Raw genomic sequence first — 18735 nt, forward strand, 5'->3', positions numbered from 1 at the left:
TAGCCATTAAAAAGTCCCCTAAAATTCTTTTGTTATTAGAGATGGGGCTTTCAGAAGGTGACTGGATCAGGACAGCTCTAACTTCAACAGTAGATTAACCCATTGATGGGATCGTAGTTTAGTGGCATTTTGGGGAGGTAGTACAAGCAGTTTCTTCTTCTCTGGCTCTTCCTATCTTTTTCTCTGATTCCTAGTTCATATGAGGTAAGCTTTCCTCTACCAAGCCCTGTGCCGTAGGCCTAAAAGCAATGGGGCCAACTGACCCTGGACTGAAACCTCTGAAACCCTGAGCCAACATAAACTTTTCCTATTATTTAAGCTGTTTACCTAAGGTATTCTGTCACATAACAAAATGCTAACACACACAAGTGGGAGGGGAGGGCACTTCACAGACTGGCAGAAGCCCTAGCCTACCTGCTAATTCCACCCAAATAACCTTTTTTCTACATATGGAACAGCCAAGATTCATAGCCTTCCCGGGAGGCTACAGATGGCTCATTTGTGCTTTCTTCCCAGTTCTTAAGAGTACTGCACATGCATTCTTTAAAATAAAATTGATTTAAATTGATTCTATTTAAATTTTATTTTAAAGGTTTTACATTGCTACTTAAGACAACTGCAGCCTCTGTGTGCCTTCAAAAACAGTCAGATACTGTATTGCACTAACATACCACTCCCTGCGGGTCATAAAGTTTGCTCATTCCAACCCTAACATTCTATATCCTGTCAACTCTTGATTCTCCTAAACTTCATGAATGGCTCAGAATCTAAACCATGGTCTCTTCATTCCCAGAACAACCAAAATTTGACTTTTCACTTGTCTGACATTTTTCTTCCAACCACAATTCTGGGCTCATTTGTATCTCTACTTCTCTGTCCAAGCAACCCCAAACACAGAGTAAGTTCAGTTCTTAACTCTGCCACTGTTCAATACTCTCTGCCATTAAGTTCTCTCGGTGACTCAGTTTTCTCCCCTTACCAACTGCCATATGTTCTTCCCAAAGCTGTTGTGACAATGACGTTAAAGATGCCACAAAATGAGCCACACAGTTCTTGGCCCTTATGGTCACTATGCTGAAAAGCACTTGGGACTGGACTCTTTCCATCCCTCAAAAGCTAAGCCAAGGGAGAAGCTTCAGTTTCCCTTGCTTACATTACCAAGCCCACTTTCCAAACCAACTCTTTCCCTGCCTAACTCCCATGCATCATACCCTTGTCCTCCTATAAATGTCAGATAGTCTGGGTCATTTCTCAGTCTCTTAGGTGTAAGTCATCCCTGTATGGCATAATTATCTGTATGTTTTACTCACCTACCTCTGAGTTCTTCCAGAGCCAAGATCACAATTTGCTTATGTATTGCTGTACGCTCAGAGCCCAGCAGAGTGACTGGAACACAGTAGTTATAGAAAATGCACAAACACACCTACCTATTGTGTCACCTGCACCAGGATGCCCCAGGAATAAGAAGAAGCTTCAGGCGAGAAACTTCATGTCTCTTGGCTTCTATTTCCTCATCTGAAATACACACAATTTAAAAGAGCTGTTCTCTACCATTCTTTTCTGCACAATTCTGTGATTCTAAATAAAGTAATGCATTAAAAGAACAGGGGAAACAGAAGCACTTCAACCAGTAGAGGGACTGTGTTGATGGTGACAATTTTTATTCCACATGGTTTTTTGAAACCACCCTCTTCCAAAGTCCAAAGAATAGCCTTGCCCCACAATGCCCCATACTTCTGCAGCACTGTGGCAGGGCCCCGAGGGACTGCTCTGTCCTTTCCTCTTCCCTCACAAGGGGCTTGGGAAATGGCTGATGACTCCTCCTCTCTGACATCTGAATAGCAGCCAAGCTGCATGCATAAGTCTCTGCCTTTTCAGACAGTCTGTGATGACCTTAATGAATCTTCTCATCCGGGCTGTTGGTTTGGAGGATCTTTTCTTTTCAAAAGAGAAAGAATCAAAAATCAATAATGTGAAAAAACAAGAAAACACTAAAGGAGAAGACAAACCAGACAGTCGGTGCACCTGAAGTTTAAATTAGAATACAACGGTTTAATGCTCCCGAAGAGCAGACTATTGTTTCTTATCAGATTTCCCCTTGAACAAGCAATTGTGAAGCCAGCCTGTCCAGAGGAATGAGTTGTCATTCCGCCAGATGAGCAAACACCATCGATTTTAATGTGTGCGATGGAAACAAACAACACAAGCTCTCCCTCCACACACCCCACACCGGACACTATTCACTGGAAGATGATGCTCCTGTTTTGTTAAGTGTCCAGCCAAAAGCATTAGCAAGAGATGGCAGGGGAGGTCCAGCGCTGGATGGAGGGATATTCCTCCAGGGAGACTGGCCTTGAGAGCCCCTTCAGAGAGAATGCTGAGTTGTGCAACATAGGAAGGCCTAGAGATAAGGAGTCTCAATCCTTTCTAAGATTTGGAGAGAAAGAGCCAATGCATCTTCTCCTGGAAGCCCACAGACAGCTGTCAGCTGGGACACCTGGAGTGGCCCATGGAGCCAACAGCAATGGTAAGGTCTGCTGCAGGAGTGTTGTTACTGTGTCCAGATCAAGGATGCCAAACGGGGAAAACTGCCCTAAAGAAAATCTGCACCGCGGCACACGTCTATAATCACAGCACCCTGGGATTCTGAGGCAGAAGATCTCAAGTTCAAGCTCAGACTGAACAACTTAATGAGTTATTGAGAGACCATGTAATCAAAATAAAAATAATAAAATAAAAAAGGGCCCTGTAGCTCAGTGCAAAGGACCTGGGTTCAATAACTAGTACTTTAAAAAAAGGAAGAAGAAAGAAAACAGAAGAGAATAAAAAGAAAAACTTGCCTCAGAGTCCTTGCTAGTAATCATTTGTTATTGGAAAGAAAAGGTCTACAAGTAGACAGAGCAAAGCAAAGAGCCTGCCCCATGGCCTCATAAGAAAAGCCCATGACCTGCCATTGCTAATAATCTCTGCTGAACAACACTCAGGTGATTTTCTCTTCAAAGACCACAACCGTAACCTTAGGCTGTGGCCTTCCTTCTGTGTTTACCTGGTTAGTTAGAAGACATTAAATAAACATTTAGATGGTTCATTGGCTAGTGTTCTATATCAGCTCAGCAGGCAGCTATAATAAACCCACTACAATAATCTTGGGAGGAACTAACAGTTACCAGACTGGGTACCTAAGGGTTATATCTGGAACACAGATATCAGACACTGATGATCAAGTTGGTACACCCTGATCTTCCCCAAATAGTTTCTTGCCCTTACATCCAGGGGAGAGAGAAGAAATCTCTTTTGTGAGATAGGCCCTGGTCTAGGAGCTGAACTCTGATGTATGGCTTTCTTCTTAACAACTAATAATGATGATATATCCCAGTATGTGGATAACACTTGGGAGTTCTGACAGCTTTCCACCTACCTTTGCAGTCTTCCAGGCGGTGGCAGTGGGATGCTGAGAGCCCCAAGAACTAGATAATGAGAGGATACAATTGTCCCTGAGAGCTAAACGTAGTAAAATCCACACACAATGGAAATGATTAGGCAACCATGAAAGTAAATGCAGAGATTATCCATAATTGTGAAACTGAAGTGTTTGGGAACACCCAAAACTCCAGTCAAGGCGATCTGGGAGCAAACTCAGGGAGGTAAAATTGAAGTGAGATGGTAATTTGGTAAGGAGGAGCCTAATCAATTGTATTGTGCCTTCCTGTGAGACAGACCTCTTCAATGGCTGCCTTCTCAGGCTGGGGCGACTGTCTGTCCTTCTGACAGCCAGACACTTGCTGTGGAGACAGGTGCATTTATTTGTCAAAGCCAGTAAACATTTGGGCTGTAAAATTATTTTCTGTGGTTCTGATTCTGTGATTTCTGCACATTGTTCTGATGTGTTGTTTTTCCCATGCAGCTTGATCACAGAGAAAGGATGGGCTGGAGGGGCCAGAATGATTTAGGACCAGTCCATCTTGTATGGTGAAAAGTGAGCTGGATGCCCTGACTTCAGTTAACAGGACAGGACTGATGAGCATTCAAAGCAAAGGTCTCGGGCCTTGAGTGGCAGAAATTTGTTGGGGGAAATGGCAGCCAGAGGCCTGAGTCCTAGCTTTCACACACCATACTTACCAAACAGAGAAAAATGGTGTTGAACTGACCTCTTTTTTCCGAAAGACAGAATTTGGCTGTTTAATTCCCAAGCGTACACTATTCTTTTACTATTATCTCTTGTATTTATCAATGAGAAGATGAAGGTCAGGATCAAAGCATGTGATATTTTTACTTTTCTCAGCCCAGAAGCCCTCTTGGTACAGACAGATCCTTTTATACCACAATGAGAGCCCCCAGATGATTCCTAGAGATTCTTCCCAGTCTAAAAAGCCCAGGAAAATACTCCCCTCAAGCCTGTGCAAAGGGATTGACCAAACGGGGGACTGAGGAGAACCTCCTCAGCCACAAGTTTTTTAAAAGAAGGCACTTCTGTGATGCCTCTGCCACTTCCTGTGGCACTTCCTTCTGGCTACCTAAAACCTCCAGGTCCCCAGGTTTACTCCTAAGGGACTTGCCCTTGGCTTCCTGTTGCTAGGGGCTAGGAGCCCTGGCCACAAGGGCTCTTTTTTTAGTCCCCTCTCAGGTTTCTTCCCATCAGCACCCTGGAGAGATTTTGTCTTCAAACCTGGAGACCTCAGCCTCTCCTGTATAGAACAGCGCAAAGAGTGGTCCCCAGGCCATGGAAAATGACTATCAGGAGGAGAGGATACATGAAGGCTTCTACACACTTTGATATGGGGGGCAAGCCCGCCCTTTCCTTCTCTCTCCCACCAGCCTTCCCCAGTCATGGATGAGGAATGCTCACTGAGGCATCTCCCAGAGACATAAGCTTGGAGTCACATTTTTACCAGCTCTGGTACTTTGCACTTAGGTAATTGTCCCTTAGGACTACATCCAATGTCTAGGCTTTCCCTTGGGCAAAGACTCCTTCCTGGAGTCATAGGAACAGCATAAACATGGACTGTTACACAGCAGACCAGAGGCAGGGTTGTGTCTTCAGCTTCTCTCGGTAGTGATCCCAACCATGCCCTACATGTGCCCTCTGTTAAGACCAGGATTCTTGTTCGTCTCCCCAAACAGCCTCTCTCCCCTGAAAACTCCCCAAATCCCATCATTTCTCCCAAATCAGCAACATTTCTAATCTGTTACCTCCCTTCTGCTCTCCAATCCTGGGCAATTTCCCCTTGTCGTGACTTTCCCTCTCTACCTCCATCTCTTAAAGCCCTAGACAGATCTGAAGTATTCCAAGCAATGCCCTGCTCCCTGGCCTTAGCATTGCTCTACCACTTCTTAAAAGCCTTTGTGCTTGGCCTGCAGGAGATCTTCCATGTGAGTCATTTATCTATTTGTGAAAAATAAGTTTCCAGTTATGGTATACCCATACAGCAGAATGTGATGTAGCCATTTAAAATAATGGGGTAGAAGAAAACTTAATGAGGTGGAAAAATGCTCAATACAATACATTCAGAAACAAAAAGAGGCTACAGAACAGTGTCTGTAGAGTATTTGCATTTTTATAACAAATGCTTGCATTTTTATATAAAAATATGTGCACAGCTGAGACCAGTTATGGTATACCCATACAGCAGAATGTGATGTAGCCATTTAAAATAATGGGGTAGAAGAAAACTTAATGAGGTGGAAAAATGCTCAATACAATACATTCAGAAACAAAAAGAGGCTACAGAACAGTGTCTGTAGAGTATTTGCATTTTTATAACAAATGCTTGCATTTTTATATAAAAATATGTGCACAGCTGAGAGAGAGAGAGAGAGAGAGAGAGAGAGAGTGTGTCCATTCACAGTGGTCACTGGATCTCTGGGCAGTGAAGTGATACAAAAGTGACACCTCCTTCTTTGGGCTTTTCTGTTCTTTCTAATTTAGTTTACAAGGACAAAATATTACTTTCATAACAAGGAAAAAACAGTAAGTGTGAGGTTTTTCTGAGATATCAGTAAAAGGCTTTTTCTACTTCCCACACCTTTCCCTTGGTCTTTCTATGTTTATCCACTTTGGCAAATGTAGTTGTTATTCTTAGCAAATGAGCCAACATAAGCAAGACTCAGTTTATGCAAGCAGACTGTGGTCAACACTAAACAAGGGTTCCTTCAATTGCCCCAAAGCCAGGTCCACGCAACACTTAGGCCTGCCCAGCTGGTCCTGAAGATGAACAACACCGCTGCCAGAAGTCTTTCATATAACCAGAATCTCCTCTTTGCCAGGCAGAACGAGTGCTTTACTGTGGTTAATAATGCAGATTATTTTATTCCTAGCTTGACAACTTGGGCTGAAGTTTATTCTCTGCCACTTTACTACAACCGTTTACTTTCCAAGCCTTGGTTTCCCATCCGGAAATGGAGAATAATGACACCAGCCACTTACAGGGCCGTTTTGAAGACTACATTACTAAATATAATCAAGTGCTTAGCATAGCGCTTGGCCTGCAACAAGTATTTAACGGATAGGAGTCATTATTAACCCCTCAGCAACCACACGTCTTTAGAGGAAAAACATTCTGAGTTATGTTTACTCTCAAATGCTTGACTTTGAGCAAAGAAAGCATGGGCAGGTGTTGCCAGCTTCAAGAGGAGGAAGAGGAGTGGATTGAGCTGCTGTACTCTGGCTATGGCTTCGATTTCAGGAATATTCACAGAGAACCTGGCCAGGGAAAGTACCTTCAAAAGGACCCTTCCTTAAAATGATTCTTCTTTGTGATCTTTCCATCAACCTCCAGTCTACCTTTGCTGTGTTCTAAATAGGAGATCATGTTCCAATTATAACTTGCTTAAAAGCACCAGATATTCTGGCCTTTGGTTCACTGAGATAAAATCTGGGGTTAAAAGTAAACTTTACCCCCATTCGCTCTGATGTCCAGGGCGGTGGATGTTTGAACCCTTCTTACATGTGCATATTGCATCATCTAGTCTATGCCAGTTCCTTTCCAGTGGTCAAGGATACTTACTGTCACAGTCCCTTCTCTTAGTTATTTTTACTTTTACTTAGTTACTTTTACTGATTTACTAATCACTCACCCTTGATCCTAGCATTACACCATAAATCAGTCACACACTCTAGATTCAGCCATATCTGAAAAAGCCCCACCTAAGACTGCATGAGACTTCAGGGGACATCTAGACACAAGCAGTTACCTCCCAGGACAACTTCATGCCATGGCAGAGCACTGGATTAACTCTCAACAGAAGATTTTTCCTTATGTTCAACCTAAGTCTCTCCCTCTCCTTTCATCTTTCTCTCTCTCTCTCTCTCTCTCTCTCTCTCTCTCTCTTTCTCTCTCTCTCTCTGTAGCTTTCAAATCATGGTCTTAGTTCTAACAATGAGAGCAAAAATAAATTCAAAGCATTTACTCCCCTTTGTCTTTCAAATGTCTGCAACCAGACTACCCGTGTCTCTCAGCTTACTTTTTTGGGGCAAGATATCACTACCACCTTTCAAAATATTTCCCTATCTGTAAGATTTTCTAGCTTTTCACCAGTCTGAATTCCCTCCTTCCAGTTGGTCTAGCAGAGTGATGTACAGAACCCATCTTGCACAGGATGGAGTAAAATGACAGCCTCTATCTCTATGGCCAGTGAGGTTTCATTTGTGTTACCAAGAATCTGATTACTTTTGGTTGACCACCACGAATTTACTTTGATCTAAATCACAGAGGTATGTGTGTGTACACATACATATACATACAGACAGACAGACATACGAAAGGTGATTAACAATACAAGGTGTGTCTTTACAAGGTGTGACAGAAAGTATGGTGGACACTGCTGCCAAAAGCCACCCAATGGAAAGACAGGCCTGAAAAACATTTCTGTGCGTCCTCATCCACCCTATTCACTGAATCCGGCACCACATAGTTTCCAACTCTTCCTCAAAGTCAAAATGACCACAAAAGGTAAACATTTTGAATTGACTCAAGGTATCAGAGCATCCAGGAGAGTGCAACTAAGGACATGTACCAAAAAACAAAAACAACTTTCAGAACTATAGAAAGTGGCAAGAACTGTGGGATATGTGTTTGAAGCTAAGGAGGAACGTTTTGAGGGAGATTAATGAAGATGTATCTCTTAGTGTAATAAATTGTTTAAATATATAAGTACTGACCATATTTCTCAATCATATTGAATACATATGTATTTATACTCACTCATATATGTGTATATATAATTTCCACACTATAATTCCCTTCTACATTATAACAATCTCTTCGTATGGTTGTAAGATTATTTTTCTAAACCTACTGTAGAATATTAAATTTTCCTTGGTTAAATTTCATTATTTTAAATTCATTACATTCTTTCAGCTTGTTGAGAACTTTCACAAACCTGATTCTGTCATTCAGAATATCTGCTAATGATCCGAAATTCATGTCAGCCATGAATTTGATGACTACGGCTTCTGTCTTCACAGAAGTCACTGGCTAAAATTTTGACTAGCACTAAACTTAAACTAGAGCTTTGGGGAAGTTTACTAGAAACTTCTCTCCAATTTATAATTGATCTGATTTTTTGGATCCTTTTCTAAGTTATTAACTGCCTAAAAAATCCTCTTATTTTTTCTTAATACATCTTGGGGTATGATATGCTATAGTATATGATGTGACCTTCTGAACTTTTTTCAGAATACAGAAATGAAAGCCAGAAATACATTTTCCTAATCTACCAATGTAAAATCTTTACTGAAAAAAGAAAGGAAGGAAGGAAGAAAAAGACACATCTGACATGACATTGTTCTTGAATAACTCACTTTGAGTTTTATAATTCTCTACTTATTTTTCTGGATAGTCTCAAATCATCATTTTTATAATCCATTTTGTAAGTTTTAAACATTTATTATTCTCGCTTGGAAAATTAGCTTTAAAATCACAACAGCCACCTGAGGAATGCAAATGTAACAACTGTGAAATTTAAGGTGCTAAGTCCATAAGACTTAATTATGTTTAGACAAATGAGACATTTTGTCGTAGTTACTTATAAGAATTTACTCATTAGAGTGCAAGAGAAATAAATACATGAACAGATAGAAGAAAATGTTGGAAAATAAATCTATTACTTTTAGTTTGGGATAATTTCTTAACTGCAGTCCCAAAGGCATCAAAACCAGAAGGTGAAAGGCTGATGCATGGGAAAATGGATGCAAAATGCAACCATATTGTTAAATGAAATAAATCAGACCTGCAAACTTCAACATTACATGATGTCTCTTAAGTGAGAAACATGGCGTATAAATAATTTTTTAAAATAAAATAAGTGGAAAACAGGGTGATACGTCTTTTGCAAAGGGGATGGGAACCTAGAGAAGGAAGGAGGGGAGAGGGGGAAGAGGAGAAGGAGAAAAAAAGAATTAAATACATGTACTTACTTCCTAAGATGGGTATAAATATTATAAACTACAAATGTACCAGTGAGGACAACACCAGTTTGGGACAACTCTGCAAGACCAGCTCTGCACCCTGCTGCCTTCGGTGATACTGAGGCTTTAGCTGCAGCTGTGCTCAGTTCAAAGGCTTCTTCCTCTTGGGCCTGTATCCCTCCAGCCCTTACAGGTAGGGCTCCCAAAGGCACACTTCAGCAGACTCCTGTATCCAAAGTGCCATCTCAAAGTCTGTTTTCAGGGAAGATGACCTAAGCCAGTTGCATCACAGTATGGCGTTTAAAACATGGTTTTGGAGCTGTGCCTCCCTCTCTATAAACTCAGCTGTAGGTGAGACTCCTCTAGTGATGTTTGCTGCAGTCCTGATGCTCCAAGAATGTTGCATTGGCACAGTTATTAATATTTTTTATGGTGGTGAACTGGAATGAGATACTTGTAGAACACGCAGCATGGACGGGTGGAATAGCTTAAGGGTTTGAGAAGTTATAGAAAATAACCAGTTTCAAATCTATGGAATTAAATGGCTATATCACTGATGGGTGTTACTAATGCAGTAGAGAAAGATAATAAAAGCCAAGGGTGATTAAGCACTAAGTTAAGGCAAAGTTTGAAAGTCAGAGGGCCTCTTAAGCAGAATATAAAAAGACTTCCCTCTCCTGCTGCAGGAGGGAGAGGCTGAGAGGGGTCAGGCCTAAAGATTTATTACCAGAGTAGCAAAATGTTTAGAGGAGTTTGAATTCTCAGCCTCAGAAGTCTATGGTACTGAGGTCAGAGAGTGGTCAGGAAGGGGTGGAAATTCGAGTCTTGGGAGAGGATATCTGTGTTAATGACCTCAAAAATACTGAAATTCCAGATTCTCCTGAACTCTGCAGAACTGCCAGACTTCTTATCGGAGACTGATGCTCCCTGCCTCTTATTTAAAAGCATCGCATCAGGGAGGGCAGGGGAATGGCGGGAGGATAAGAACCAAGATAGATTATGTAGAGATCCAAATTTCCAGGGATGGATGTCATTATGTTGTATACCTAAAATGTACCAATAAAATTAATTTTTAAAAAAGTATTGCAGAAGACTGTTTGAAAAAGATACCCTCAGAACATAACCCTGCCGCCCTATAGTTAATGTCACATCTCAGTATTACCCAACTGGGGAAGTGCGGGGCCTACAAAGGAAGCAAAGGGACCCCTTCTCAAAGGTGCTGCGGGGTGTGGTCGGTGTACAGCAGCAGTGGCTGGGAGAGCAGACACTGGATCAGAGCCGGACGGGAGCGGCAGAATCTGCAGCTGGATAGGAAAGAGTTATTCACGTCGGAGTACGCTCTCGGGACATAGACTTGAACATCATGGCAAGAATTGTGGGGAAAGGTGCTAATAATACATGAGAAAAAAGTGTCTTGTAAAAAGGCATGGGTCCACTACATGAAGTAGAGATGCCAAAATCGTAGTGGCAGATAATGCAAGGAGCACTATCAAAGCCAAGAGAAGTGGCCTTTCTAGAGTGGACACACAATGCAAAGCCAGAAAAAAAAAATCCATTTACTGTGTTCCATGGGAGGGTCCGCAGGATACTTCCTTTAATGAAACAATAAGAAACGTATAGGTGTGTGAGTGCTGCAGACTGAACTGTGCTTTCCCCAGAGTCCTATATTGAAACCCTAATCACCAGTGTAACTGCTTGAAGACAGGGCTCTGAGCAGTTAAATGAGGTTAAATGAGGTCTTACAGGTAGGGCCTTAAACCCAAATAATTAGTGTCCTTATAAGAAAAGACAAGAGAGCTCACAGCAAGAAGGCAACTCTTTGTAAACAGGAAAAAGAGCCCTTACCAGAAACTGAATTGACTAGAACCTTGATCTTGGACCCACAAAATTATGAGAAGATACATACCTGTTATTTAAGCTACCCGGTGGCATTTTGTTATGGCATTCCAGAGCTGACTAATACATACAGTCACCCAACTTCTTGAAAGATTCATTGGTGGCAAAGGGTTATAAGCAGAGAAGCTACTATGGAACTAAATTTCCTAGCAATAACAGGGGTGGCAGAGTCAGATAACGGCAGAGGCCAGGTGGTGACATTTTGGAACCTAAAGCAAGGGGACTGCAATGTCATGCTGATTGGCAAGGTCAGTGTGGCAGCCAGATGCAGGCCTGATCCACAGAGGGTTGTGAAGATTAACAGACTTGTCACATTACTGCAAATTTTAGGGGCCAAGTTTCTAGGGAATGCCGAGACATTCCTGTCAACATAAAGGGCGAATTGTTGTTTCGCCAATACCCCAGTAATAAGATGTGGTGCTTACCAAGCCTGTTCTGGTGCTGAGGGGGCATGTGCTACCCTTGGCAATACTGCAACAATCCATTGCATGGTTAAATGGAGCTCAGAGCAGGAAAGAGTGCTGCAGAAGGTCAGGCAGGTAAAACAGCAGCCTTAGAGCCTATACTGCAGACCTGACTGACTGTGGATGGACGCATCTGGGTGTCTTGGCCACTTTCCTTGGCACTGAGGCACAACGCCAGTACTAGCAAGTCAAAGGAGAAGCACTTTATTTCAGTTCACATTTCCAGGGGTTGGCTGGCTCCAAGGCAGAAACAGCATGATGGAAGGGTCATGTGATGGCAGCTGCTCAAGTTATGGCACCCTGGAAGTAGAGAAAGAAGGAGGGAGCCAGGAGGGTGATACACCCTTCTAGGTCATGCTCCTAGTGCCCCACCTTCTCCGACAATACCCCATCTCCTAGCAGCACACTCAGCTACTGGTGAGTACAGTGCCCCTGGGATCAAGTCATCTTCCAAAATATCCACCTCTGCATACATGAGACTTAGGGAGGAGAACATTCTACACCTAAATCTTTACACTGTGGATAGAAAAGTCCATGTGGAGTACAGAGCCAATCTCAGTAGGAGAATCAAAATGGGGAACTCTCCAGTTAGGTAGCAAGGTCATGCCATGTACAGCAGAGACAAATATGATGCTCAGGAAACAACCAGCAGGTCAAAAAATACTGCTAGAAACTAAACATCTGACCACAGGACATCAACTGGCTTTGCTGCCAGAATAGTTCCTCACGAACTACCCTCTATCAGATCCACCAAATAAGTTAGGTAGGCTCAGCAGCCACCCCCTTGAAGGTGGAAGTAATGCAGAGTCAGGCGCAAGCAAGTCAGAGGGTTCAAGTAAGTGCAGAAGCAGATGGCCCAGACTCCTGTGTTCTGCATTCATATGACAACGGCATCTCTTTCCGCTCATACTTACAGCACCTCTCTGCTTATAGTGCATCTGGACGACGACTACCTGATACAGGAAAGAAAAGATTGAACATGGTCATGGATGGGTTGGTTTGGTGGATGAGTGTAAACTGTAAATAGACTTCTGCTGCACTACAGCCTACTTCAGAGTGGTCCTAAAAGAGCAATGGAAACAATTCCTATCAGCAGGCAGGAGTTTCAGTGATACACCTTGTTGCCTGCTGCCATTAGAACCAGAAGTGACCTGAAATAAGACTGCATGTGGCCTTAAGAACACAATGGATGGTGTGACCAGTTGGTCAGGGTATTGTAAAAAGGCAAACAAATTGGAAAATTGGACAAGAAAGAATGGCAGAGAAGCTAGTGGAGTAATCAGTGGCCCATAATGTTAATACCTTCATATCACATGTCAGTGTTCTCCACAGAGCTCCCTCCACCAAGAAGCACTAAATAAGTAGTTATCCCTTGATATCCTGGAGGGATTGGTCCCAGGATTCTCCTTTCGAATACCAAAATCCATGGACACTAAGTCACCCACACAAAATGATATATTACTTGCATACAACCTATACACACTTTCCCATACACTTGAACTCACCTCTAGAGTACTTATTACACCTAATACATGGAAAGAATACATAAATAATGGATGGACTCTATTGTTTGGGGAAACTGACCCCCCCCAAAGAAAAAAGCCTGTACCTGTGATATTTTTTCTTCCAAATATTTTTGATTGGGTTGAATCCTTGGATAAGAGACCCACAGATATTGAAGGCCAACTGCCCTTAGAAAGAATAACTAAGCCTGTTAACAACAACCAGGCTTTGTTGACAGTATTTCGACTGTGACAAAAGGATCACAAGAAGAATGAACAGGAATGGATGGCAGGAATGGATGCTGTGCACAGGCTTTCCAGTGAGCTCTCGCTTACCAAGGCTGAGATAGCTCTGGAATCTTCCCATATCCACCTTGCCATCAGCAGAGAAAACTGCTGTTTCTCCATTAGAGCATCTTTCAGAAAGAGAACAACCTAAAGACTGCACTGTACTGTGTTCACCTTGGAGGTAACAGGTGTTCAAATTGATGGTATTAACACACATCCTAAAAATGGGGATTGCCTCTGCTACCCAGACTCTCAGCCAGCACACTCTGTAAATGCTCGCTGTTTAATCCACCAACATGAGATCCTGCATACCATCACATCAACAAGGAGCTCCTTTATTACAAAGGAGGGCACACAGCCATGGGATGTGCTTGTCCTATTACTATACCTCAAAGAAAATGCCAATATGATAAGGCAATAGAGTAACCATTCAAAGACATAGGTGAGATGCCAATCTGGCTGTGATATTCTGAAATAATAAGGAGTCTTTCTTCCAAAGAACAATGTGCTGCCACAATGCCTAAATCAATAACCATTTTATACATACTGTATATATTCATATGGGAATAGGTCAAGAAACTGAGGAGTAGCAGTTGGAGAGGTCCTATTTAACGGCACACCTAGTAACATTTTGTGTTTCCTGATGTGAAAGTTTCCTCTGAGGACAGAGCAAGAATGTCACTAAAACAGGCCACTGCTACCTTACAGTCAGCTTGGGCGTATTGTATACATCAAGAGCAGTAGACAAGGAAAGTAGTTACCACCCAGAAGTTTAATTAACCCTAGCATTCAGGAGGAGACACTGTGGACAGAGGGAAATACATTTGTTTATCTATTGGTGGTGTTTTGGGTTTTGGTTTTGTTTGAAGTACTGGGGATTGAACTCATTGTAGCTTCACCCTGAGCTACATCCCCAGCTCATTTTTATTTTTTATTTTGAGGCAGGATTTAGCTAAGTCTAAACTGCTAAACTGCTCAGGTGGAGTTCAAATTTGCAATCTTTCTGCCTCAGTCCCCCAGAGTGCTGGGATCACAGGTGTGTGACGCCACATCTGGTTCTCCAGTAGAGTTCTTGGTAACACTTTTCTACTCGGTTTTGATGGTAAATTAAGGTGGAGTATCTATGGCCCAACAGGAAGGAGTTAGGTGACCAGGGGTTTACATCCCTCGAGGGTAATGTATGGGTCTCTTCACAAGGTGAGTCACACAGAAATGCTTGCTTACAAGGAAATCTCAAACAGATAAAGTAAGGCAACCATTTCTTCAGGAAATGAACACAGCCAGTCTTGGAGGAGTTGCTTACGGACGGGGGAAAGAGGAGGTAAGTGTATAATGTATGTACTGCAGCAAGTATGGTGGGTGTCACCAGGATCCTAACTCAGGACCTAGGCTCTTGACTTCCAGGTCAGAATGTTAGCTGTTAAGGCTTAAAGCTGAGCCACGTGTTAGAAATTGCCCTCAGGTAAGGGTTTGAGTTTATCATCCTTGCATTTGGGAGGTGACCTTGATCTAATGACTAACAGACGTGGAGGAACAGCTGCCAACCTTCTTGCCTCACTCTAGGAAAACACCGCAGAGCTGTCTCAGTCCAGAGCTTGCGAGGTGGACAAAGGCCTTTGTTACAACCACATCACAGTTCAATTTCTTCCTCTCCTCCCTCCACATCTACCTCCTTTAGAAGTGTTGCAAAGGCCATTCTGCAGTAATTCTCCACTCACAAATCTCTCAGAATCACTTTCCAGGAAACCTGAGCTAAGACAGTCGTCATCATTTTATAATTAAGTGTATCAGGTTGACCCATTGTTTATTTTATCCTATGATACTCAGATGCTTAGATGTGGGCACGGAGACGGGGGCTTATATCTATCAGGGCTAAGGTTTTTCAAGGTAAGTAAAATTTGGAAAAGTAAGAAGTAATTGATATGACATGATCTGAATATAAATCGACTAAAGTTACACAACAAAAGAATGAAGCGGTTGAAGTGGGAAGGTGAAGTCAGAAGGAGGGAAATGGGTCTCGATGTATTGAGAGTTTTAGATCAGTGCCCCTGTGCAGTGGAAGGATTGGAGCAATGCAAATACAACAGCTGCACTTACTACTGAAGTGGATATTCCAGTTCCCAATATTGGAGACGGGGGATTTCCTGGCAATGATGTGATCCAGCCTCATAGAGTTGTGACTCAGCTGAAGTAGGGAAGGTCATTGGGCATGAACGTTTCAAGGAACCAAGAAATTAGATGTCTGCTTCCTGGCCCATATAGATGTTGACTTTGCCTAGGACAAGGCGGGAGTTGAAAAGTAAAAGATGGTGAACTGGGTGCTTATTCTTAATGAATAAGAACACAAAATAAGGAGCTTCCCAAGGGATTATTCTGAGAAGGGAGAGCTCATGGAATGGTATTTGGCTGAGTCTTAAAAGGCTAGAAATTTTTTAAAAAGTGAGTGGTAAATAGACTGGAGGTGAGGATAGGTAGTGAACAGAATGCTTTCATACCTTCCAACTCTGAGCTACAAGGGGTACAAGAGAAAAGCTTTTAATTTAACAAAAGACAGACAAATTTTGGTTTGGGCGGGGCTAAGGAGAACTGAAGTAAATGGGTTAACACCCTTTTCTTTTTCTTTCTTTTAACCAGGAACCAAACTCAGGACCTTGCACTTGCCACACAGGCAGAGCGCCACTGAGCTACATCCCCAGCTGGGTTAACATCATTTATACACAGCCATAAACTGTCAGCAAGAGAATCCGGATTTGAATCTGGGCTGTTTGACTCCATAGATCCCACACTCAACTTCCGAAATAGAGTGTCTCACTCAGCTCTGCCACCACCAAATGAAAATTTAAACAAAGTGTTCACCTTATATTGAGCCCCTGCTTGCTGTTCCTTTCATTAAGTATACTTTTATAAGTGCACAGTGGTCAAATAAGTTTGGGATATGTTGACATGAGCTATTATATCTTTGAATCGATAAAAGAGACTACTAGGTAGACAGTGGTAGGCTTGGCATCATGGAGAAGACACTGCTTAAAACCATTATACACCTCACAGCTCCAAACCCAAAAGATCTTTGGTTCCACAATTGTCAGTCTGGGATGTTTGTGTGCATTCTTTATCTGTATTCTCAAGGACTCGAGGACCCTCAAACTGCTTGCCTAAGGCCACCCACCATGGTCATCAATACAGTGATGCCACCTCTCCATACCTCAAATCTTCCTTTTCCTCTTTTCTGTCAACACATAACTGGTCAAACGTCAAAGTCCATGTCCCAGGGCATGGCCACTGGACCAGCTCGCTAACTCTGTATGTCATCAGTTCTTTGTAGTCCTCTCTTTTTAATAGCTGTTTTTTTTAAATGAGAGAAAAACTTACATAACAACAGTAAGACATCTTCTTTATGAATCTGCAATAGGTACAAAGAGCACTTTTTACCTGAGCAAGTAAAATATGATATTTAATAAATTGAACCATTTCTTTTTTAAAATCGAGACTATTAGTGACATTACTTAAGATTGTTTTAATATTAAAAACTATCATGCATGTATTACAGAAAAACTATCATGCATATATTATAGATAGGGTAGATGTTGAACAACATTATTAACTAATAACAAACTAGAAAAGAATGCATATACAGGATACAGGATACTTTAAGTGACTTCAGTTATTATCTCACCCTGAGAAATTTGAAAAGAGGTCACCTGTTACCTGGCGACCAAAAACGCAATTTCTCAGAGCAATGGACATGTGATAATGGGAATTTCAGCCTCCACTTCAGAGCACTAAGACTTTATGTTTAAGCAGGTCAGACACTCACAGTTGTCTTGAAATCTTAGCGTCTTCTTCAGCATTTGAGACTCACCCTCTCTCACCATTGCTTCCACACAATCACTCAGTCCCTTAAGATAACAAAAGAGGCTGCTTTGGTGTTGCAGAAATCAAGTTCCCCTGGAGTCACTTTCTTGTGTGTTTACTTACACACGCGACATGGGATGTGCCAGGTTCTGGCATGGAATGAAGCCCAAGGTCTCAGCGTTCTTCAGTCTGCACCACCTCTCTGATCAGTAGAATCTGGAGATGGTGTATCTCAGCCTACTTCCTACCAAGCCCACTGTAGGCTTCATATACCATCTTCCCAAGGAGCCTGCAGCAGGGGGATGAGGGCTGCAGGGATTGATGGGCTGTTAATGCAGTGAGACAGTTACATTGTCTCATCCTGACAATGCTGCCATTTGACATTCTCATGGGCGGGCACCGTGACCAAGCCACACAGTTAATGAGGCTTGGCACGCCCAGCTCAGTCTTACTCTCTGATTCTTAGTTAACTTCATGTTCCCAAGCTGAAACATTCAGCTAGCACACAATAGTGTAGAATGGATTTCAGTTGCACATAGAAGGAGGCACGCTGAAGCCTCCAACCTTTTGGAGAGAGACCTATGTGAGGCTTGAGGGGAGGCCAGTGAGCAGAGAGACGAATGATTCCCAGGCAGAGTACTGAATGGAGGTACCAGAGGGGACTTCAAGGCTTTTTATCAGATGTCTTTGAACTTAAGACAATTTGACTAAAACACACAGATGTGACTTCAGCTCAAGGCTTGTAAGCCATGCCACTGCCTCCTCCAAACAGTGAGGTCCTTCAGATGGGAGCTGTTTGAAAATGAAAACCCAGTCTTGGCTGTGTCCAAGCTTAAACCACATACTGCTGCCCTTCGAGCTTCCTCTCTGCCAGCTGTGGGTGCTGAGGCCTCAACCTGTTGAGCCCTGCCAGCCCTTCCCTGTGGTCCCACCTGCACATGGGTGGGGTGCTCAGGATCTCACCCCTTAAACATGACAGCATTTTCCAATCCCCTCACCCCTTGCCCCAGGACTGTTTCCAGCACATCCTATGCATGCCACTTGTACAATTTTTTTTTTTGAATTTTTTTTTTTCTTAAAGACCTGCTTGGCTCAACAACCTACTATGCTTTTCATGACCACTGGAATGAAGTTCCCATCCTTGGTTAACATTCAAGGCCTTACTATGTCTGTTATCAAATCTTCACCTGTTTCTCATAATGTTCCAATTAAAACGGGCCTTGAAGATTTCCCTAAACACACTCTTAGAATTTCACTCTATACTTAAGTAGCTCCTTCTCCCATTTAAAAGCTCTAATTTTTTTTTTTTTTTTTTTTTTTTTTTTTT

The 18735-nt window shown here is 42.4% G+C and overlaps 1 long non-coding RNA gene across 1 annotated transcript in view; it reads right to left on the reverse strand.

Annotated features, from left to right (window-relative positions):
* Positions 1 to 1692: 1692 nt before the first annotated feature.
* LOC104862550 overlaps positions 1693 to 18735 on the reverse strand; it is a 26885-nt gene continuing 9842 nt past the window's right edge. The window contains exon 4 of the long non-coding RNA XR_780357.1: positions 1693 to 1938. This is a non-coding gene — a long non-coding RNA (uncharacterized LOC104862550). The remainder of the gene's footprint in view (positions 1939 to 18735) is intronic.

Source organism: Fukomys damarensis, unplaced genomic scaffold, assembly GCF_012274545.1.
Source record: "Fukomys damarensis isolate Sample0158 unplaced genomic scaffold, DMR_v1.0_HiC HiC_scaffold_18, whole genome shotgun sequence".
Taxonomy (NCBI): domain Eukaryota; kingdom Metazoa; phylum Chordata; class Mammalia; order Rodentia; family Bathyergidae; genus Fukomys; species Fukomys damarensis.